The sequence below is a fragment of the Rousettus aegyptiacus genome, unplaced genomic scaffold, assembly GCF_014176215.1.
Source record: "Rousettus aegyptiacus isolate mRouAeg1 unplaced genomic scaffold, mRouAeg1.p scaffold_m13_p_8, whole genome shotgun sequence".
Lineage (NCBI taxonomy): Eukaryota > Metazoa > Chordata > Mammalia > Chiroptera > Pteropodidae > Rousettus > Rousettus aegyptiacus.
In genome coordinates, this window is record NW_023416311.1 from 53305761 (window position 1) to 53331792 (window position 26032).

General features: G+C 34.9%; 1 pseudogene; it reads left to right on the forward strand.

Moving 5' to 3' along the window:
* The first annotated feature begins 1911 nt into the window (after positions 1–1911).
* Positions 1912–2937, forward strand: LOC107498885 (annotated as a pseudogene).
* Positions 2938–26032: the final 23095 nt, after the last annotated feature.

Sequence of the window (26032 nt, forward strand, 5' to 3'; positions counted from 1 at the left end):
GACCTCACACCATATATAAATATTAATGATCCATACTGGACCATAGACCTAAGCATAAAAATTAAATTTGTAAAGCTTTTAGAAGAACATTTTCATCACCTAAAATGTTAAAGAACATTTAAAAAAAAATGTTCATTAAGCAGAAATATCTTACACAAAAAGCAATAATCATAATTTTTTTTTAAATTTAAAACTTCTGCTCATCAAAAGACACTATTGAGAACATAAATAGACTAGATTCAGGTTGGAAGAAAATCTTAATAAACATATTTCATAAAGGATTTGTACCAAGAATATATAAAGAACTCTCACAATTCAGTAATAAGACAATTCAATAACAACAGGCAGAAGACTTAAATCAGATGACATTAAGATGCCGCTGTACACACACTACAGTGTATAAAAATTAAAAGACTGACAACATCAAATGTCGACGCTATAAAGCAATTGGAACTCGTACATTTTTGGTGGAAGTGTAGATGGTATGACCACTTTGGAAAAAGTTTTGGCAATTACTTATTGAACAAATTTAATGATCTAGCACTTCTGCTTCCAAATATTTTATTAGAAACAAAAACATATATTTACAAAAGACTTGTACAATAAAATAATTTAATATACATCCCTGCCTGCGAGGATGATTAATTCATTAATTTAGTCATTTATTAATTTGACAAATACTGAGAGTTTCCTATGATCATATGACTGCCAGCAAAAATGAAAAAAATAGAAGTCAGGGTCTTATAAATCAAGGAACTTAAAATTTAATTATGAACAAGGGTTTTCACATGTGAAAATCTTAACAACATAATGCTGCATGTGATCCAGTATCAAATAAATGATTCAGTAAAAACAAAATGCAAAGAATCAGAATAATTACCTAGGATATTTCTGAGGGTATAACTGACCTGTTGGATTTATTCCCCTTCTCCCCTCTTCGTGCACAGAAACTTCAAGCAATAATCTTTAAGAACATCTCATCTTTATTTAAAACCACAGATATTTTAAGGTTGGAAGGTCCTCAGAAATCATCTGAACTTGCCCCTAATCCCATGTTCTTTTTACAGATAGGAAAATGAAGCTTCAGAGCGTTCACACATTTTGAATGACATTTTATATCCCTTTTTGCAGTTTGACAATAACATTGATAGGAGAGTTTAGACTAGATGTAATAGGTCACTAATATTTTTTTCCTAATATGCACATAGAAGGGAAGTCTAGAAGAAAACTAGGTTGTAAATGGGGAAGTTGATAACAAATTTGGTTTGGAATAGGTTAACTTTGAGGTACCTTGATGCCATCCAGGAGAAGTCATCTCACTAGCAGACAGATTCAGGTCTGAATGGCAGCATGCTTACCAAGTACTTTTGTGTTAGACACTGTCTAAGCACTTTATAAGATACTGTCTCATCTCACCCTCTCAACAGCATTGTGTGGTAAATATTATTATTCTCATTGCCCATAAGGAAATTGAGGCTCAGATAACTGAATTTGCCTAGATTCTCAGAGATGTTGAGTGATGGAGTCAGAATTTGAACTCATTTTTTTTCTTACTCCAGTTCGTCACTATTTTTCCCATAAATTTTTTTACTTCCAGTTAGGGTTGGCATTCCCTAATGCAATATAATAAAATTTCTAATTAAAAAATATAGACATGGAAGAAGATTTTAAAAAGCATAATATCATAATAACACACTATTTCAAAAATATACATATAATTTCTATCACAAAGGGTAACACACTGAAATAAAAGTTATAATTGTCCATTCACCATTTTATTACGCCAACAGAGAGTAGCTAGAATGTACATTTGTCTGACTCCTGACTAAGAAATCAGAAAACTGAGGCTGGAGTGCTCCAGTGACGTCAAGTGGCCACTTTCTAGCCCATGGCAGTCAGACTGAAGCTGTAAAAGTCGGGGGCTCTATGGGAGCCACTGGCTACGCCAAGCAGCCCTGGGAACCTGGTGGGGCAGAATGGGGCAGCCACAAACTGGGAGACGCAAGCACAGCGGGGCAGGTGGTTCTCACGAACCCTTGGAACATAACGATAAAGCCCCGGCAGGTGCAGAAAGGGGTTGCCGCTTGCAGATGACAACAAGTTTCACATAACCTTCCATCTCCATGGACCTCCTCCGAGCTGTCCTGCAGCCTAGCATCAATGAGGAGATCCAGACTGTCTTCAACAAGTACACGAAGTTCTTCCAGAAGGCAGCACTGAATGTGCGAGACAACGTTGGGGAAGACGTGGATGCAGAGCAGCTGATCCAGGAGGCCTGTGGGAGCTGCCTGGAGCAGGCTAAACTACTGTTTTCACATGGAGAACCAATTATACCCAGATCGACCCATGAGCTTCCAGGGATAAAGCGTGGTGGACAGGCAGAGGAGGAATGTGCCCATTGAGAAAGCCCCATTCCCAAAAAGATGGGACAGCCTCCTGGACACATCCTGTCAAATGACCGGGCAGCCACCGGCATGGTATGGAAACCAAAATCCTGTGAGCCAATTCATGGAGAAAGCCCCAAGTGGGCCTCATGGGGTAAATATTATTCATTCATCTCGGTTGAATAAATCTACCACGTTTCTGTTGGGATCTCGAGCCAACAAGGCCCTAGAGTTGGGGGGCACCAGAGGGGAATCTATATCCAGCACCCACACCTCTTTAAGTATGCAGCTGACCCCCAGGACAAACATTGGCTGGCTGAGCAGCATCACATGCGGCCAATGGGGGAAGACGGCCTACCTCCTTTGTAGTCATTACTGGGACCTCGCTTACAGTACTGACTATACAGATGATGCCCGAACCCCAAGTAGAGGAGCTGAAATACTTTGTCCTACCCTCCTGGATGGTTGAGAAGATGCAAAAGTACATAGAGATACAATGGAGAGAGACTGAGCATCACACCTTCACAGACCTGAAGCACCTTCACAGACCTGAGCCAGGTCTCTTGGCTACACTTGACTGCTTCTAGATGAATCTCAGCAGCATTAAGCTGTGCCTGGGCTAGTTTGCGGTGACTTACTGCAGAGCAACCCAGACTTGCATGTGGTTCTATATTTGTAAAGTTATTAGGATACGAAGCAATTAAACAGTTTGTAATAAACACAGGGGGAAAAAAAGAAATCTGAAAACTCGGCAGAAATACTACCTCTGTGTGGCTGCCACTGGGTGCACCAAAGAGCCCATATGTTCACCTGTACTTTTACTGATTTAGAAATTGCAATTTTCAGGGGATAAAAAGAAATAAATGGAAAAAAAAAACTGTGTTAAAAAAGGATGCCTAAAGAGACACATTTTATACTGAAATGTGTGGTAGTAAAGTACAATAAATAGAACTGACACAGAGAGATTTGCTAGAGTGCAGAATCGGGATTGGGTTGTCATAAATCACTTTTTGAATAAGACAGGAAATATATATGTACATGCATATACATACATATGAGAATTATGTTCATGTACTCCATATAATTGGAATATCAAAAAGCCAAACAATGTAGTCCTACATTTTTACCTCAGGCCAGGTAGGCCATAGCAGACAAAAGCCAGAACCTGAAAATAAAACTAAGAGCTGTGCCTACATTTAGGCTATTCGACTGTAGAAATTAAGAGGGATTTCACCAGTATTAAGTCAGAAAGAGAGGGAAAATGTCAATTCACAAATCATCATGTGCTGCATACTCAGGATAGAATTCTCTTATAGTTGTAAAGAAAAACTGTATGAGATACCAGAAACTATTATTATAGACCAAGGGAGTTTATAAGAGAACCATGAAAAGATCTTAAAAGTTTTGAGAGAGTTTTGGTCAAGATGATGGAACAGGTAAATTCTGACAACCACATCAGAATTACAACTAAACTAGAGAATGATCATCACCTGGAATCACTTGAAGTCTAGCTGAATGTAAGTCCTATAACTAAGGATATACGGAAGCCATCTCTAAACTTGTAGGAGGGGCAGAGACACAGAACAAGGTGGTCCCATACCCATGTGTGACAATTAAAAGTTGGGAGAGATATCTTGGTGGCTGAGGTCCCCATGGAGGAGCAAGGGGTTGCAGTCACACACCAGGGTCCCCAGCCCAGGGCTCCAGTGCCAGGGAGAGAATTCTCCAAAACACTGGCTGTGGAAACCAGTGGAGATGGTAGCTGAGTGAGATGGAGGGCTGCTGGAGACCCAGGTGTTCCAATGAAAAGGCCCATGCACAAACTTACTTTCTGATAGACTCACTCTCTCTGAGTTCCAGTATTGGGGCAGCAGCTTAAAAGGTGTCAGGGACATACTGGGAAGAAATGAATTGCCTGACTTCAGGGTGAGGACTTGAGGGACAGCTTTTTCCTAGACAAAAGTGCTGGCAGAAGCCATGGTTTCTTTGTTAAGCCCTCCCCTCTAACCCAGCATGCAGAGGCAAGCAGATGCCATATTTAAGTCTCTATCGACCTGGCTAAAACCATGTGCTCCACCCTGGTGATTCCCTGAGACCCCTGCCAACCCAACTTGTGGGCCCACCCAAGCTACTTCCAGTGGTTTTTTCATACTAATGGCCTGTGAACTTTTCTAAAATCCATAAAGGTTCCCAAACCCCAAACAGATAGCATTTGGCTTTGGTATGCCCTGTACATCTTGTTAAGCGGCACCAAGCCTGGCACTTGTGGCAGTCAGCTTCAGTTTACAGCTTAGCCTCTTCCAGTCACCTCCAAGCCCAACACAAGTAGCAACCATCTGCAGATAAATTTGTAGTTCATACAAAGTGGCTCCAAGAAAGTCACAGGCAGCAGCAACTAGGCCTGCACCAGAGCCCTTCCCGAGAGGCCCCAGAACTAACACAGTTGGTGGCCAGCTTCAGTACTCAGTACTCAGTACTCAGACCACATCAGAGTACCACACATCTATCCCCACAAAAGAAACAACCAAAGGGCAGGTTGATCAGGCACCAGAGCCCTGAAAAAGTGAATTCTGCTCCCTAGAATTAGCTCCCTCACAACAGCTCCTTCACTGTAGCCATGCCCAATCCTCACAACCAATCAGCATGAGGCTCAATCCTTCCCCCTGATGTGCAATCAGCAACCAAGGCCCAATTACAGCAGGAGGGCACACACAACCCACAAAAGAGACACACCTGGAGCACCTGGCTCAGGTGGTCAGGGAGACTGTGCCACTGGGTCCCACAATACACCAACTACATAACGCCACTCTACTAAGACCAAAAGACATAGCAGCTCTACATAATACATAAAAACAAACACAGCAAAGTGGTCAATATGGAAAGACAAAGAAACATTTCCCAAATGAAAGAACAGAACAAAGCTCCAGAAAAAGAACTAAACAAAATGGAGACAATCTGCCAAATGCAGAGTTCAAAATTACTGTTTATAAGGATGCTTGATGATTTCAGTGAGAACTTCAACAAAGAGATAAAAACATTAAAACGGAGATAGAAAACATAAAAAAGAATCAGTCAAAAATGAAGAATACAATAACTGAAATAAAGAATACATTACAGGGAATCAATAGTGGATAGATGAAGCAGAGGATCGAATTAATGATTTAGAAGATAAGTTAGCAGAAACAGCAACAAGAAAAAAAGAATCCCCCCAAAATAATAATAGTTTAAGGGGCTTCTGGGACAATATCAAGCTTTTCAACATTTGCATCATAAGGGTACTAGAAACAGAAGAGAGAAAACAAGAAATTAAAACCTTATTTCAAGAAATAATGATAGAAAACTTCCCTAACCTGGCAAAGAAAATAGACATACAAGCCCAGAAAGCACAGAGAGTCCTAAACAAGATAAAACCAAAGAAGCCTACACCAAGACACATCATAATTAAAATGTCAAAGTCAAAGAGAGTATCTTAAAAGCAATAAGAGAAAAAGCAAGTAGCTACCTACAAGGTAGCTCCCATAAGACTATCAGCTGATTTCTCAACAGAAACTTTGCAGACCAGAAGGGATTGGTATAAACATGCAAAGTGATGAAAAGCAAGGACCTACAGCCAAGATTATTCTACCCAGCGAAGCTATCATTTAGAACTGAAGGACAAAAAAAGAGCTTCCTAGACAAGAAAACGTTAAAGGAGTTCATCACTACCAAACCAGTATTTGAGAAATGTTAGAGGAACTTTTTTAAGAAGAAGAAAAAAAAGATTAAAAATATGAATAATAAAATAGCAATAACTATCTACCTATCAACAGTTACTTCAAATATAAATAGATTAAATGCTCCAATCAAAAGATAAGGTGGCTGAATGCATAAAAAAAAAGACCCTTACAAATACTGCCCATGAGATACTTACATCAAAGTGAAAGACACACAAAGACTGAAAGTGAAGGGATGGAAAAAGATATTTCATGAAAGTGAAAATGGAAAAGAAAAAGCTTGGGTAGCAATGCTTATATCAGACAAAATAAGCTTTAAAACAAAGACTATAACTAGAGACAAGGAAAAATCCAGCAATTTCATTTCTGCGTATTTATCCAAAGATAGCCATATTCATCCATATGTTCATTGTAGTATTATTTACAATAACCAAGATATAGAAACAACCTGGGTGTCCATTAATGGAAAAAATGAGGCGAAACATATATACAATGGAACACTACTCAACCATAAAAAAGAATGAAGTCTTGTCATCTGCAGCAACATGGATGGACCTAGAAGGTATTGTGCTGAGTGGAGTAAGTCAGAGAAAGACAAATGTCTTATGATTTAACTTATATATGGAAACTAGAGAACAGGATACACAAACAAAGAAAATAAAAATAAGCTCACAGCGTGCATTTCGATTGTGGCTAGATGGGGAGTGTTGAAAGGATAGGTGAAGCAGGGAGGTGATTAAGAGGTACAAATGGGTGGTTATAAAATAGTCATGGTATACATAGAGTATACCATGAGGAATATACACTGTAGCATTGTAATACTTATGTATGGTGTCAGATGGGTACTGGATTTATTGGGGTGGTCACTTCATAAGTTATATAAACATCTAATCACTATGTTGTACACCTGAAACTAATATAACACTGTTTGTCAACTAGAAATGCAAAATTTAAAGATATTAAAAATAAATTAAGTAAACAAATAATAGTTCTGAGAAAATAACTTTTAACCTTAATATGATGCTAAATGTCATGATCTCTAGGTAATAGGAGCAGATATACCTAAAGAGTAGGTAGAAATAAGAGTTTCTTTTGTGATAAAAAGAGTAAAACTGGAAAGAACTGAGGGAAACTGAAAGCAAAATTCTGCTTTGCAAGTAGTGAAAAGAAAACTGACACTAGGAAATTGAATCAATTACACGAAAGACAAGCAACCTCTCTTTAAATGCAGTGAGAAAAATTATTGAATGTTAGAAATAATTAGACTGAAAATAATAGAAATACAAGATAGATAACTTATGCCAGAGTTACAGATATTCTGTAAATGAGATCAGAACAACTGAAGCAGAAATAATAATAAAATGTTTAATAGAAGAAAACTCTTAGAGATAGTTAGAAATCTGTATATACAAATTAAAATGGTTCACAAAGTTTCAGACAATGGGAGAAAAATACCCATATGCATACCAATCCTGTTGAGTGTAAGTAGTTTATTTGGAGATGATCCCAAGAAACACTGTTAGGGGTGTGGGGAAGCGAGACAGGAAAGAGGCTGCTGCGTGCGTTATCAAGGAAGTCTCCTCTATGAGTAACTGGAAATTACTCCTTCCAGGGAACTCTGAGAAATGGTGTAAAACACATTTCACAGTTATCCTATGGAAGGGAAAAGGAAGCCAAGGTATTTTTGGACCAACTTCTATCACTCCGTGATGGAGGGCTGCTCCTGGGCAACATTAATTTCACTTCCCAGTTATTGCATAAGCAGGCATAGTGAGCAGGGTGGGTTCTGCCAGCCAAAGTAGGATCTCATGCAAAGAGATGCAAATACTGGCATCTGGAAGCCTGGTTGATGTGCTGTAAGCATTAGAGCAGGCACCAATAGTAACTGCTGAAGCTCACACCCAAGAATTGTCTTCTATATAAAAGGCAATAGAAGGACATGGCCAAACAGTCGAAAGTTCAGAAAATGTAACTTTAAAATAACTACATAAAAAAAATGTAGCAGCTGAATAAGTGATGAATCGGAATTGAGTATTAAAGATTCAGGGCTTTGTAGTCTAAGCAGGGGTCCCGAAACCCCAGGCTGCAGACTGCAGATGGTACTCTCCGTGGCTTATTAGGAACCAGGCTGCACAGCAGGAGGTGAGCAGCCAGAGAGTGAGTGAAGCTTCATCTGTATTTGCAGCGGCTCCCCAGCACTAGCATCACCACCTCAGCTCCACCTCAGGCCACCAAGAATTAGATACTCATAGGAGGGAGCACTGGTCCCTGGTGCCAAAAAGGTTGGAGACCACTGGTCTAAAGGACTGGCGGACTGCTCTGTGAGACTTCCAACAAGAACCATCTTCACCTCTATTTACTGAATTTCGATGAGAAATATTTGTAATCCATTCCTGATTTCCTAAATAATACAAATGAAGTTTCAGTAAAAAATATACAGGTAATATATGCTAAATTTTTAGCATGTGCTTGGCCCATTCTAAGAACTTGCTATTATCTCATTTCTTTCCCCCAAAGAACCCTTTGAGGCAAGAACTATTATTATCCATATTTCATAGATGAGAAAAGTGCCTACTAATTAGTAAGTGGTAAAGAAAGTGTATTCTCTCAGTATACCTTGAAATGTACTCTCTTTAGAATAGTGTCCTGTTAATACCTAAAAGCAAATACTTTTTTTCTGGATGAAAGTGTCACCAGGTAGGCACCGTGTCTTTTATGTTCACTATTGTCTCCTCAGGGCCTGGCAGGGAGCCTGACATACAGTAGGAATTTGATAAATGTTTTCCAAATGCTGACTTTCATTATAACTTGTATTTCCTCCCAATGCAACCAATCCTATTGGAAATAAGAAATTACCCCTTGAAAAGACTTATCCTTAGGCACCATCATATTGAAAGTTCCCATTAATATTAAAAGGCTACACTAAAAGGAAAATAAAACCATATGAGAAAACAAGTCTAGACAGAAAGTGGTGTTGATTTTGTTGGTGAAATATAGGTAACTTTAATTTTGTTGTATTTTGCTCAGTGGGTGTCACTCAGAGAGGATTAAATGTACTATAAAGTAGTTCAGAGGTTCTTTACAGAACTGTGAGGAAATCGGTGTACAGCTGTCTTTGATTGAACTTTTTGATTTGCAGGTATATGTATCTGTTGCAGTTCTGGATCCCAGAGGCCCAGTTTACTATTGTATTAGGAAAAGATCCAAAAGTCAAAGCATAATACAGCTATGTATCTTGATGTGCACTTACAGAAGCAAACAAAATAACAAAATTTGGAAGTTTATTATCATGGGTCTTCAGGATAATTGGCTTTAAATAATCTTGTTTGGGTTTAGTCAGGATTCATTCCTTATAGGATTTAAAATGGTGCCAGTTCTAAATCATGTTATAAGAATTTACATAAGACTCTCCAAAGAGCTACCTTTCTCGTGTACCAATTCTTAGCTGGTGTGAAATTATTTGTTGTCTTGTCTCACTGCACTCGAGTGTATCAACTGACCTTCAACTGGAAAAGTGTCAGCATGTATGTTACATCCTATATTTAATAAAACCAAAGCAAACCTGGTACTGGACCCAATAACCCAGCCACCGGGGTAGAGTTAATGATGGTTCTTAACTTTCCTGCCTTGAGAGAGTTTTAGCCTGGACTCTCCCTACAAACTGTTACAATTAAAACTGCAAACAACTATATATAAATAATTCCCAATAACTATATATAATTCAATAACTAAATATAAAATGACTAAAAATGGGAAATACATTTTCTTTAGTTCATTTAGGTCTTAACATTCCTAAATAATTTTCAGTTTAAAGCTTTATTCTTGGATTGTGCAAGAAATTTACTGGAAGAAACCCAAAGAAATAATACATATTTAATGGAAAAATACTAACTTTGAATACCACCAGTGTTATTGAAATAACCCATGTAAAAAATAAAAATCACTTTATATTCGGTTTTTATGTTTCATATGTGCTATTTAATTTTTTTAAATCAATAATGGAATAGAGTATGAAGAAAAGTAAATATGGGAAATATATTTTTTAGTTCATTTAGGTCTTATCATTCCTAAATAACTTTCAGTTTAAAGCTAAATAGTAAATATTCACCTAAATTTGTAAGTATTAATTACTCATAATATGTTGGGCATAATCCTTCCAGATATTTTTTTTCAAATATATTTACATATGTATGCACACACACAAATCTAGATACAGATTCTACTCTACACTCCATACGGTAGCATAATTTATTCATTAAATATATATCATGATCCTTAGAATTTTATTCTATATCATCTTTATAGTAGTTGCATAGCATTTTATTGACTGCATTTGATGGATATTTAACTTCCAATTTAAAACTTTTAACCAATATTGTAAAATATCCACTTACATATACCTTTGTGCCTTCTCCCAGTTACATATTAGGAATGAATTCCCAGAAGTATAATATCCATATCAAAATATATAACATTTTGCATTCCAGAAAGCAGTAACAAATTAAGCAAATTCAAATGCCCCTTTCCCTATATCCTTAATAATGATAGGGATTATCATTTTAGCACTGTTCCCTGCTAATCAACTGGATGATCATTTTAGTTAATATCAGAGAGAAGGTAAGTAGACAGCTGCACTCCCACTGCTTACTCAGAAGTGCTCCTTTTTGGTCCAAGGAAATTGGTCACTACTAAACTATTCAATTTCTACGTCCTGAGCTAATTTGTATATCCATCCTTGGGTAGGAGATCTTTTTTTATTTTTTTTTAATCAAATTTAGATGTGAATTAACATAACCATGCTGTCTGTGGTTACATTAATAAAAATAACCATAAATTATAAATGTGATGATCGTATGAACTTCTCATCACCAAAGAGATGTGAAAGAAATTGGGAAAAAGCAAAAATAAGAAGTTGAATTGATGACTAGAAACTGAATTCATGTGAAGTGCTAGGATACAATCTATCAACTTAAAACTGGGTATGGGTATCATTACCAGGAGAAAAGAAATCACAGAAAAGAAAAGCAATTCTAACACTGTGATAGGAGTAACGATCAGCCGAAGGGACAGGACAAACTTATAAATATTAGTTTCTGAAAGCTTGAGTCCCTGGGTTCCATTCCCAAGGTAGTAAAGCTTTCTCTGGTTCAGTCTTAGTTTTTTGACCCCTTTATTTACCATTCTGCTAGTAGGTAACAACTTTCACTATTCTTATCAAAAGGTTAAGCATCATTGCCCACAATGGAGTAGAGTCATTTTCCTCTTAAGATACTTCTGCCATTCTGAAGTGCTAAAACAACGGAGAGCTCATTCTCAGTTATTTGAGGGCTCTGTCTTTATCTCTTCAGAACTCCTTTCTACATTAGGGATTTTCTTTTCCTAGAGTGATGGTGACATCAAATGGTCTAGTGCCTATCAAACTTGGTTGTTTCTCTTAATCTTTCAAGTCTCCGATTCTCTAACCTTCAAACATCCCTCCTTCCCCCTCCCACCCCCCGCTTTCACTACTTCTTACTATGCAACTAGGTATAATGGGCATAGCATTGCTTTTTAAAGAATTGTTTTCTATCTTTGAAAAATCTGGAATGAGAAGCCGAAACTAGTTCGGACCTAAGAACAAGAGCCCTTTTTTCTCCCATTTTTTCTTTCTGGGTAAAATGATAAGACCTAAAGCTCTCCTGTTCATTTTCTACATTGAAAAAGACAGGACAAGCCATTTGGCTATCTTTATTTTAAGGTTTATGGATGCTTCTTGCAAAGTAAAAGATTTTTCTACTTGAAATTAGGCCTTTCTCACTGGGTTCTACATTAAGGCTTGAGACCGAGTCATTGTCTCCTATATATTTTTCCCTCAACTACCTTGCATAATGAGCTAGCAAGATTTAAGTGTCTCTTAGACTCCTATTTAATAGCACTGTAAAGTCACCTTTGTGTTATGTAGCACTGTGTCATCAAGATAAGCAGAAATAATGCATAGGACACATTCGAAAACAAAATCCCTGATGCAGAGTGAGTTTCTGGTGTTGAGAAAGATCCCTAGTACATCTGTTAACAAGCCTAACTGCAGAAAAAGTAAACTCCACCCCACCGAAAGTCTATAGGTGCAAGTTATTAGCTAGAAGAAGGCTTTGTTTGGGGAAGGAGACAAAAGAAAAGTTCATGTAGCCAGTAGGCAGAGTTCCAATCAAGCCAAGCTTCAGAGGGTTAACATTACGACTCAGTTTATTGGTGTCAGGCATTGGCAGGTGGTGCTAGATTGGTTGCCATTATATTCCTCTTTCTTAACACATTTTGAACAACCGAAAACAGGGTCAAGGTTCATGAGAGAACCACTCTCTGGAGAGTGATGTGTCTTGTTCAGAGTTTCTTTGTGGTGCCCTCAGGTGAACCTTGAGTTCATTCTGGTTACTTCACTATGCACATTATTGATCCCTAGAAATTTGTTCCTCTAAGATTTTCTTATACATATTTAAGATCGTTTGTACCTTTGAAATGCTTGATTCAAGGTACTACATTTCACTGGATATTTTAAACAGAAAGAGAAAGGAACAGGAGCTGGGTAATTAATGAGGAATGAAGGTTAAGATCTGTGGACCTCAGGGCCTTTTCTCTGAAGCAGAAAACCTCAACTTCCCAGGAAGTTGCTGTAAAGCTTCCAAATTATGACAAAATCACAATATTTCCCAATATTAAAAAGCTCTACTGTGTTATATTTTGGACGTTAGTCTCAGAATCACTGAGATACAAGAACCTTTAACAATGTAAGTCTCTATGATATGCTCAGGGAATATTGCCAGTATTCTGCCAGATAAGCATCCTTTTTTCCCCTACTAATCCTAATCTCTGCCATTGTAGGCAGCCAGTGTGGTAAAGTAGGAAATTAAAAAAAAATAAAAAATTCCCGGATCAACGTTAAGAGACTTGCGATATATTGAATGCCAGGAAACAACTATTATGAACTTAGAGCAACTGTGATCTCCATAAGCCATAGTTTGCTCATCTATAAAGCAAGACTGTATTGGTTGTGAGAATTGAATCTGAACACATAATAATTTAAGCATTTACAGAATGTATATTTATGGAAAAATATATATATGGTGATAGATGAATCACACAGTTCTTGCTATGAAAGAAATTACCATCAAGTTGTTTTGGTGATATTTTTGTGCCTGACTATAAAATAAATATCTTTACTAGTTTGGTGTGTGAGGATTGAGAAAAAGTGGTCATATCTAGAAAAAGAATTGTTTTAACATGTCACCACCTATTTTATCTTGCAATATAATATTCAAGGTCTGCCAACAGCTATATACAGAAGGTTTTTATACTTACATAAATAAATAGCTTTTTATATAAAACAGTATTACCAAATCTTAATAATTAGGGAAGTAAAATAATCTGCAAGAGAGATACTTAAAATTAGAAAAGAAAGATTATGTGGACAGAACAATGTCAGAGCTAATTAATTATATTTGGCAGAAACAAAATGATTAGAGTGATAAAAGTAATACCTATTTTGAAAAAAACCTCAACATATCCATTCAGTTACTCAAAAGAGATAGGCCAATATTAGAACAGTAGAATATTTAATTCATTCATATAATTAATTGAGAACAATGGTTCAAGCATAATCATAAAAAATTATATTATATTGAAAAGGACATTCAAATTGTAAGATTAACTACATAATTACTTCTGCTTCCTTCTAAAATCTTACAAAAATGGCACTAACATGATTATTTAATGAGACAAATTAACAAGAAAAAGAGAAAAGTATAAGATCTGATAGCAATAAAATTTTGAAAACTAGAAAGCCAGGGACAAGTAGCAGCTGATTTGCTGAACTGAAGGAAAAAAGAAGCTAAGCTTACAGTGTGCAGGTAAGGTTACACAAACCAGGGAACTTTATAGGGCATTGGATACATTCTACACTAGGGGTTACAGTTACATAGATGTCTACTTTTCACAAAACTCAAGGACTATATAAGCCATGTCTGTGCATTTTCTTAAATTTAAATTTTATCTCAATTAAAAAGGAAGTCTGTATATGGCACTGGTTTTCTTCTCTCTCTCTCTCTTCTCTAAAAATCTGGCAGCCAGAGTTATATCTCCAAGATAGGAAATTGGCAATTATTTCCTGTGAAAATTTACCAGCCTAAAAGGAAATAATAAAGTTTTAAGGAATCTCTTGACGAAATCACTCATCAGTGAAATCCACCAATGAGCCCTATCCATGAGCATAGGTTGCCCAATCTGTTTTCTTGTTTCACAACCATCAGACATTGGAAAAAGGCCTCTAATTAGAAAAATAGAGAAGAAAACAAAAATGAAGCACACAAATGGAAAAACAAAGATAAAATAAATAATGCAAAGATTATAAAACATTTTTTATCTTAAAAGTCTATAATTTACAGTCTCAGAGAGGCTATTATAACTCTGCATTTTTCAAACAGGAACAGTACGCTATAATGCTATGAAAGTACCATGAAAGTAAATTTAGAAATTTAAAATATGATAGATATTAAAATTATGCAAAATAAATCTAAAAATGGAAATTTATTAAAGAAATCCTTGAAGAAAATTTAATTTTAAAAAATTAAGAAAACTTAAAATGCACAGAAAAGAGTTAATGGAAAATAAATAGCTTGAACTCAACTTTGAAATATAGGAAGATGTAACCAATAAGTATTGTGTGTTACTATATATCAAAAATACAACTAGGTATTGTCTATATTATATTATTTAATTATACCAACAACCCTATAAGAGAAACAATATAAGAATATGCATACATACGTCACATAGCAAGAAAGTGAGGGCAGTAGGGATTTTAGTAGGTTTAGAATTAAACCTACTCAGTTATATCTGTACAGACTCAGGTTCTTAATCATTGCTCTTCAGTATATGTGGTATCATCCTCTACCAAGGGAAAATCTTGATGTTTTCTAGATGGAGGAGGGAATGTCAGAAGAAAGCTAAGGCCTTATTTTTGGTAGGTGTAGAAAGGAACATTTGACCCGATAAACTTTAGCTCTGTCAGTATTACCTTAATTTGGAACCGCGAGCTCTGGAGACACTATGGATTGTACAACACAGGAAAAATAAAGTGACGAATATAGATTCCTAAATGCTAGACTAAGGGGAACATTGTCCTGTAGTTACTTCAAAGTCACTCAAAATAAGTAAGTTCTAATGCACTTAAAACCTTTGAAAATTATCAAATATATTGCAAATGTGAATGTTCAAGAACACATATTTTTGAAAGAGTTGAACTTTTATCTAACTTGACAGAAGCTTGGAGTTACTGAATATGTGCCCAAGTACACCCAGAAAGTTAAATTCTTAACTAATCAATATATTCACTAGGATGGATTAAACAAAATCTTAAAAACTGCCAAAACAAGTGTTAAGAACATTAAGTGACTAGAATTCTCTGGGAATATAAATCGAAACACTGCTTTAGAAAATTATTTGGCAATACATATCTAAATACAGACAAAAGTAATGAAAAAGCAATTCCAATAGTAGAAAAGACTAAACCAAATATACACAAATATATGTACAAACAGACATGTACAAAAATAGTCATACCCACATTATTAATAATAGTATAATAGTACCAAACTAGAAATAATCCAAAAGTCAATCAAAAGTAGAAGAAAAAAAACACATGGTCTTAATAGACTTTATTTCATTTACTTAACACTATTCCCCCTGCCCCAGCTAACAACTTCGCTTTTCTAACCTAATTCGATTTCCTCAAAAGAAGAGATTGTTAGTCATTCCTAAAGTCTGGTTTGTAGATCTTTACGATTAGGAAAATCAAGAGGGCATAATGATATTTCTCTAAGGATAAATATTTTCTATTTAGAGGACCATGCTTTACAATGAAGACACATAAATATTACTCCTTTGGTATAAAATGTCTTTTATTTTATGAAATGATTGTGAATTCTGAGAGTACTTTTAGTTTGTTAAATTTATTTGGAAAATTTAAAAGTTTGCTAATGGATGCTGGTCCCCAATATTTCTTTTAAAATTCCACTAGTTAGTTAAAGCTAAAATTTATAAGCCACTGCACAATACTTAAAAAGCACTTCTTTATCTCTTATTCAATCTGTTTTAAAATGAAATGAAGCATCTTATTTACTGGAGAAGTTTACTGGTTAGTTTTATATTTACTTTTACTCAAAAGTAGATATTAGATAAGACCTTAAAGAATGTATACTTTCTTTACTATTATCTTTCTTTAAACTAAGAATGGTATGAAATTGAGATTCCTTATAAAAATCCAATTCTACAAAATGCAGTTTTATTAGAGATAAGCATTCTTTAAAAATATGAGGTGATATGTCCAACACCTTTCAAGTTGTATATTATACTGTAAGCAATTTTCTGCCTATCGTGGTCGAGGTCTTTAAAAATACACAAACAAGGAGATGGTCCAAAATGCAATGAGAGAGCAAACTCTTATAAGCAAAGTTAGATTTTCTTGTAATCTGAAATTCATTAAATAAGTACAGCATGGACATTAAATAGATCGCATATTGCAGAAAAGTTTTCTTATCTAGCCCATAAAGTAAAGCATTCACATCCACACACATTTTACTTGACAATGTTTTGAATTGCACATTCGAAATACCTGGGCACTAACAATTGTATAACATATTTTAGATATACATAGTTTATGCCAACATTTTTATAAGTTTATACTATATCCTTTCTGGAAAGATTACTATTTTGAAAAAAAAAATCATTGCTTTTGAACAATTCTGTAATTCATATATCTTTAAGATAAACTATTGTTGGATTATCCATATCTAAGAAACCATAAGTGATGTGTTATATCAACTAAAATATTGTAAAGGCTAAAAATAAACACAATTAAAAGAGTAAGAGTGGCACATATCACCCATTACAAACCAATAAGTCTCAGGGGAAAAAAATCCACAAGGGTCTTAAGCAAAAGTTACTTAATCTATTTGATAAATGATTTTTCTTCCAACTTTTCATAAAACAAACTATTAATTTTCTAAGTTATTGACATTGAACTTCAAACTTAAGAAACAGGTAATATAAAGAGAGATAGAAAAGATTGGAAAATAGGTATTATTACTTATTTCAGGATTTAATTCAAATAAAAGAAAATAACGAGATGTCAAATGTCTTTTTTCTCATATACAATTGACAATAATTTAAAAGAATACAGATACTCAGTTTAGGTCACAGGGCATAGGAACTTTCATACACTGCTGGTGGGACTACAAGTTGGAATCATCTTACTGAAGGATATTTTGCCAGTACGTATTAGTCCCTTAAAACATGTATTCTCAGAACCAGAACACATTTTGGTTCTGATAATTTTTTCTAAAGTTATACAAATGATTTACATGTCAAGATACTCATTATGGATAGTAAATTGAACAAAGAAAGTCAATCTATGTAAATATTTAACAACAGGAAATTGGTTATGTTAGCCATGGAACACTATTTTGCTACTAAAAATTAGGGCGGAATTCTGGAAACTACAGAAAGCTTTAACACGTCATTAAAAGAAAAAGTAGAAAAGAAATACATACAGTATAATAACACTACACTATAAAAAATTAAAATGCATATATGATTATTCACTTATTTAATAATTGTTGAGTGATAGACCACTATGCGTCTATACGTTTTATAGACTGACAAATCAACTAGAAAGACATCCACTGATTGATTAGCATGAGTCACTTTTAGGAGAGAGAAATATGTGGAATTTTCTTTTCACTTTTAAATTTTACTTATTAAATGTTTCTTTTATAAATGTAACTATATTACAATAAAAATAAAATTTTATTTCAAAAGAAATTAATCCAAGAATTACAGATTTTTCACTGATACAGAGGATAAATCTTCCTAAAATACAGCATTTAGAAGGTATAGATTCATGTATTATTATGCCAAAACAAATGTATTTCTGTAGGCATAGAAACAAGAATGCTTCCTATTATAGCTTATTATTTTTAGTTTTAAATATTGGTCCTTTTTTGCATTCAAAATGTCTTATACATGTTCTCATTACTCATTTTTTTTTTCTGGTAAGCAGGTGGTAAAAACTATTTAAAATCATTCACTGCAGAGTAGGATAATTAGGACGTGTGTGAATGTAGATTACAAATTAGGATAAGGAAATACAAATAAGTGCTACAAAAGCCTATGACAAGATATTGACTTTTTATGAATTTTACATCTATTAGCAAACTGTTATAAGCAACAGATATAGAAAATTTTATAGCTTTTCTACCAATACACATATTTTGGGAGGTCCATTAACTGTTGTCTGCTGTGGGAGTCCCAGGCATTCCTCTTAAAGGGCCATTCCATAGACTTACCCAGTAATAAAATTGCTCTAAGCTCCAGCATTGGGGTAGCCGCTCCAAAGGTACAACAGACTTATGATGAAGAACTGAATTGTCTGGCTACAGGGAGAGGATGAAGGGTGGCTTTCTCCCAGGCAGAAGTGCTGGCAGAGGCCACTGTTTCTTTGTTGAGTCCTCCCTCCCCCTGCGTGCAGATGCAGGTCACTGCAGTATTTAAGCCTATCAATATGGCTAACACTGTTCACTTTCTGAGACCCTGCTCCAACTTGTGAGCCCACCCAAGCCACTGCCAGTGGCTCTTCCATATAAACAATCTGTCTTGGCTCATGCTTGGACTTTCCTAAAATATCTCAAAGATTCACAAAACCTGAACAGCAGCATCTGGCCTCTGTGTTCCCTGTACCTCTTGCTGAGCAGGCCAAAACTTGGCTTCAGTGGCACTTGGCCTTGATTCATGGCTTGGCCCCTCGAGGCACCTCCAAACCCAGAATGGACGGTGGCCATCTGTGGATTGTGTGGTGGCTCACGCCAGGTGGCCCAAGACAGGGTATAGCCTGCAGTTGAACTTGGCCTGTGGTGGGGCATCTCCCAGGAGGAACTGGCCTTCACAACTGGTGGTTGGCTTCGGTCTGAGAACGACACACACAAAAGGCAGACTGGGAAGGCACCAGAGACCTGAAAAAGTGAATAGTGCTCCCTAGGGTCAGCCCTTGCACAACAGATCCTCCACTAGTCATGGTCAGTTCTTATAACCAATCAGCCTGAGAGTCAGTCCCTCTCATTGATGTGCAAATAGCAACCAAGGCTCAACTACAACATGAGGGCACACATAACATATAGAAAGGACACGCATACAGCATCCAACTCAGGTGACAGGGAGACTGGGCCACTGAGTCTCACAGGACACCTTCTACACAAGGCTACTCTACTAAGATCAAGAGATATAGCAGCTCTCATAATACATAGAAACAAACACAGGGAAGCAGTCAAAATGGGGAGACAAAGAAACATGTCCTAAATGAAAGAACAGAACAAAGCTCTAGAAAAATTACTAAACAAAATGGAAACAAGCAATTTAGCAGGTTCAAAGTTCAAACATTAGTTATAAAAATGCTCAATGAACTTACAGGAAGAGTAGATAAATTCAGTAACAACTTTATCAAAGAGACAGAAAAGATAAAAAAGAACCAATCAGAAATGAAGAATATATTAGAAGGAATCAACAGTAGATTAGATGAAACAGAGGATCAAATTAGTGATTTAGAAGATAAAATATCAGAAAACACTCAAACAGGACAGCGACAAGAAAAAAAAAATCTAAAAAAAATGAGGATAGTTTAAGAGGCCCCTCAGACAACATCAAGCTTACCAACATTTGCATGAAAGGAGTACCAGAAGGAGAAGAGAGAGCACAAGGAATTGAAGACCTCTTTGAAGAAATAATGATGAAAACCATTCCTAATCTGGTGAAAGAAAGAGACTTACAAGCCTAGGAAGCTCTGAGAGTCCCAAACAAGATGAACCAAAAGAGACTCATAGCAAGACACATCATAATTAAAATGCCAAATGTTAAAGACAAAGAGAGAACCTTAAAAGCAGCAAGAGAAAGGCAGTTAGTTACCTACAAGGGTGCTCCTGTAAGACTGTCAGACAATTTCTCAACAGAAACTTTTCAGGCCAGAAGGGATTTGCACAAAATATTCAATGTGATGAAAAGCAAGGACCTACGATCAAGATTACTACCCAGCAAAGCTATCATTTAGAACCAAAGGACAGATAAAGAGGTTCCCAGACAAGAAAAAGCTAAAGGAGTCCATCTCCAAGTCATTATTATAGGAAATGTTGGAGAGACTTCTTTAAGAAGAAGAAATAAAAGATAAAAAATATGAATAATAAATGGCGATAACTACATATCTATCAATAATTACTTTAGATGTAAATGGATTAAATGCACCAATCAAAAGACATAAGGGTGGCCAAATGGATGAGAAAACAGGACCCACAAATATGTTGCTACAAGAGACTCACTTCAGATCAAAAGACACACACAGAATGAAAGTAAAGGGATGGAAAAATATGTTTTATAAAAATGGAAACAAACAAAAAAGCTGGGGTAAGCAATACTTATACCTGAAAAAAAAAAAAAACATTTTAAGACAAAGGCTATAACAAGAGACAAACCTTCAGTCATCCCACTTCTGGGTATTTATCCAAAAAAAACCCAAAACACTATTTCAAAAGGACATGTGAATTCATATGTTCATTGTAGCATTATTTACAATAATCCAGATGTGGAAGCAACCTAGGTGTCTATCAACAGATACATAGAAAAAGAACAAGTGGTATATACATACAATGGAACATTGCTCAGCCATGAAAAATAATAAAATCTTGCCATCGGCAACAACATGGATGGAACTAGAGTTTTGTGCTGAGTGGAGTAAGTCAGACAGGAAAAGACAAATGATTTCACCTACATGTGGAAGCTAAAGAACAAAATAAACAATGAAGCAAAAGAAAAACAAATTCATAGATACAGATAACATTTTGATGGTTACCAGATGAGAAGGGATTGAGGAGGAAGATGAAAAAGGGGAAGGAATTAAAAGTATGAACTTGTGGTTACAAAATAGTTATGGGTATGTAAAGTATAGCATAAAAAATATAGTCTATAATATTGTAATAATTATGTACAGTGTCACATGGGTACTAGATTTATCAGTGTGATGGCTTTGTAAGTTATATAAGTGTCTAATCACTATGTTGTACACCTAAAACTAATATAATTTTGTATGACAACTGTAATTGAAAAATAAAAATAATATTAAAAAAGAATACAAGTTGATAGTTACAAAATCATCATGGGATATAAAGTGTAGCATAAGAAATATATATATATATATATAGTCAATAATATTGTAATAACTATGTATGGCATAAAATCGTTACTAGATTTATCTGAGTGATCACTTCATAAGTTATATGTGTCTAATCACTATGCCGTACACCAGAAACTATCAATATTTTATGTCAAGTGTGATTGAAATATAAAAAATTATTTAAAAATCCCAAATCATTGTAAGCTCATGACCTTAAGATCTACGAGAGTACTTTTTAAAAAACAACCTGGCAGTGTTTCATTTATTTTTCAATAATTCTTTTCTGAATAACAAATGCCTACAGTAATTTAAACCTATACTAAGAATACTTTAAAAATTAAATTAAAAAATTTTAAATTCCTAAGATAGCTCATATCAGTAGGAATGACACATGGATTTTTTGTATAAAATTTATTTACAGAAAGGAGCTATGCAGAACTTAAATTTATGTTTTGTTTGTTTGAATTGAAAGTTATTTAAAATTATTTTACCCTCAGGGAAGAATAAACAAACTAGGAATAAAATAAAATTTCTTCAACCTGATAAAGAGTACCTATTAAAAAAGCTTACAGTTAAAATATAATTAATGGTGAGAATTAATTATTTTGAAGACAAGGAACAAAACAATATCTGCTCTCACCACTTTTAATCAACATTACCGAAGGTTACTGACAGGGCAATTAGACAGGAAAAGTAAATAAAAGGCATCACTTTGGAAAAGAAGAAGTAAAACTATCTCTATTTTCAGATGACATGTTCTTGTATATAGAATATCCTAATGAATTGACAAAAAAAAATTGTTAAAACTAATAAACAAGTTGATCAAGATTTCAGGACACAAGATTAACATATAAAAGCAAATGTGTTTCTATTAACTAGTTAATGAACAATCCAAAAAATGAAATTAAGGAAACAAATCAATTGTATAAATCAGAATAGTTACTTAGAAATAAATTTAACAAATAAAGCACAAGACTAATACACTGAAAACTATAAAACAGCGTTGAAAGAAAATAAAAAAGATCCAAAGAACTAGAAAGATATCTCATGTGCATAGATTTTAACACTTAATGTTAAGATGGCAATACTCTTCAAATTGATCTACCAATACAATATGATCTCATTCAAAATCCCAGGTGACATTTTTGCAGAAACCTACAAGCTGATCTTAAATTTTATATGAAATTGCAATGGACCCAGAAGAGCCAGAACAATCTTCAAAGAGAATAACAAAGTAAAAAAAACTCATACTTTCTTACTTCAAAACTTACTAAAAATCTACTGTAATCAAGACATTGTGGTGCTGTCATAAAGACAGGTCAATGAAATAGAATTAACAATCCAGAGTATACTCTTACAGTTACGGTCAATAGATTTTTGACAAGGGTGCCAAGACAATTTGATGGAAAAAGAATAGTCTTTAAACATATGGTGCTGGGACAAGTGGTTATGGACATGCAAAAGAATTAAATTGGACCACTATCTCATACCATGTATAAGGAATTAATTTAAAATGAATCAGAGACCAATGTAAAGGAACTAAAAGTATAAAACTCTTATAAGAAAGCATAGGGGTAAATTTTCATGATCTCAGCTTTGGTAATGGAATTTTAGATATGACATCAAAAGCATCATTAAAAAAAAAACAGAATAATTGAATTTGACCCAAATTTTAAAAATTGTGCTTCAAAGGAGCAATTAAGCAAAAAACCCAGAGAGAAGAGAAAATATATATCTCTTCATTAGATATCATATATGAGATATCTGATAGGAGACTTGTGTCCAGAATATATAAAGAACTCATATATTTCAAAGATAAGAAGACAAATAACCCAATTTAAAAATGGAAAGAATTTGAATAGACATTTCTCCAAAGAAGATATAGGATGACTAACAAGCATGAAAAGATGTCCAACCAAAATTACTGGTCATTAGGGAAATACAGGTCAAAACCCCAGTGGGCTATGACTTCATACTCACTGTAATGTCTAAAATTAAAAAGAAAAAATAACATGTGTTAGATAGAATGTGGAGAAACTGGAACCCTTACACATTGCTGTTGGAATTGTCAAATAATGCAGCCACTTTGTAAAACAGTTTGGCAGTTCCTTAAGATGTAAAAGAGTTATCCTATTACTCTGTAATTCCACTCTGAGGTATACACTGAAGACAAATGAAAATATGTCTATGCAAAAACTTATATGTGACTGACTGACTATTCATAGCAATAATATTTATAATAGCCAAAATGTGAAACAACCCAAATGTTCAACTGGTGAATGGATAAACAAAATATGGCATACCTATGCGATTGAATATTATTTGACAATAAAACAGAATGATGTACTGTACATGCTACGACATGGATGGAACTACTAACCTGATGGTAGGTGAAAGAAACCAGTCACAAAGGGCCACACCTTTTATGATTTGAAGCATTTGAAATGTCCACAATAAGCAAATACATAGAGACAGAAAACCATTGATTTATTTTATTAGTAGTGATACTATTTATTAGTGTTACTATGGGGAGTGGAAAGGGAGGAGTAACTGCCCTTGGGTAAGGGGTATCTTTTGAGGGTGATGGAACTTTTCTAAAATTAGTGGTGATGGCTGTACACTATGTGAATAGCAAATGCCAATAAACTATATTTTAAAAGGTGAATTTTATGGCATGTGAATTATCTTAATGAAAAACAGAATGACTTTTTACTAGCCCTTTAAACTACTCCTACTTTTTTTTTTATCTACTTATTATTAATTTGAGGGCAAATATTAGGTAATTGTGTCTCTAGGCAGACACAATGAAAAGACTTTTTTTTTTTTTCAATCAAGCAAAGATCAGATTATCCCCATTCTAGGCTCCCATCTGTGATATAAAATTCAAATTGTAAGACTGTTATTAAAGACATTTCCAATATGATTATTCTGTCTCTTTCTTATTTACCTGCTTTCTTTGCCTGCTGTGTTCTCCAGTTAAATCAAAGAACTCAGCTCTCCTCAAATGTAACTACTATATTTCCATTTGAATGTGCTGACTCATCTCATTTTCTCATAAGGAAAACCTTCTTGCTCCCTTATATTTACCATGGAAATCCTCTTCATTTGTCAGGACCTAGTTGAAAAGTTACCTTTTTTTATAGCTTATTCCATTTCACCAAATGTAAATAATTGTCTACTATAAACACTTAGTGCTTTTCATAACACTCATCATAGTCTGACTTTATTATCAAGAAGTACACAGTAAATTTTGAATTAAATGAAAATATTTCTCATGAATATTTACCTAAAAAAAATCCTTAGCAGTTTTCAATTCTCTCACCTCAAAATTGAAACAATATTTACAAGAACAGTGCTAACTCTCTTCAATTCTCCAATCCCAGCATGTTCTCACAGTTCCCAATTGCTTAGGGAAGAAAGGCAGGTCATTTTTATAGCCACATTGATTCAACAATCATATTTTTCTTCTGTGAAAACCAAGACAGAATTTGAGTGTAATTGTTCAGGGACTGTGTGTGACTGTTGTATAGGGTTAGTCATCTGTCTAAAATATGAACCTTCAAATGGCACTGACTTCAATGCCTTTGGGATTTGAATTGGCCATAAAACTAACAATAAACTGTCATGTATATAGTGATTTCCTGTTGGCAAGTTCCATGTACTTTACAAATATATTTCAACTTAGATGGAAAAGATCATTATTACCATTCAAAGATTGAGAAACTGTAACACAGAGCCATTAAATGTATTGAGTAAGGTCAGAACGTATGTGATCAGTGAAAATGAGAATATCCTGAAGCTCCAGCTTTGGTTTATCTGCCAAAAGACATAATTCCTTGGCAAACATTTAATGCTTTGCCCTAGTTTTCTGAGAATATCAAGCAAGCTCTTTAAAAATGATGTTTATGTCCACAAAATAAAAACCTCGAAATTGCTTTATAATACACCAATATCATATTTTTATAGAAGCTACTCTCCAACAATCTTACGAGAGCCCAAAAAGCAGTGTAAAACATAAATACACTAAAATTCAAATTCTGCTTATCAGAAAACCTTCAAACTATTGTTCAGTATCTATTTTAGATAACCCTAAATACTTGATAATCTTAATGTAATAATCCACAGAAAAGTAGTAGCAAAACTGAAAGGAAAAAATATGCTATCGACAACAAGTTCTGTCAGTTTTATTCAAAATAGATACTTAATTCACCTAGCTTTCTTTTTTCTCATTGCTACGCTTCTGCCTGGACTAATGCAATGCCTTCCTAATTGGCTTCCTTCCTTCCACTTTTATTTTCATACATCCCTTTATCCACAGGGCAGCCTGAATTCTCTTTTTAAAGTATGAAAGTGATTATGTCAACCATGCTTCGAGTTTGTCAAAGCTTTCTTATTTGAATTGGAATAATATTCATCTTCTTATGACAGCCTACAAGGTCTGTGTGACATTGCCATGTCCAACTGTTCACCCTCAGCTTTTAGTATGCCAAACCTCTTGATCGCTCAGCTTCAACAATCTCTCAGTTCCTCAAACTCAGCACACTTGCTTCTTCCTGTCTTTCCTCAGACTGGTTTCTGGCTCTGAAATGCTCAGATGTTAGCACCATCTCTCAGATGTTAGCACCATCAATTTCTTGTCATATAATTAGGCTTCATTTTAAGAGTTCCTCTTGAAAGGTAATTTCCCTCACTAC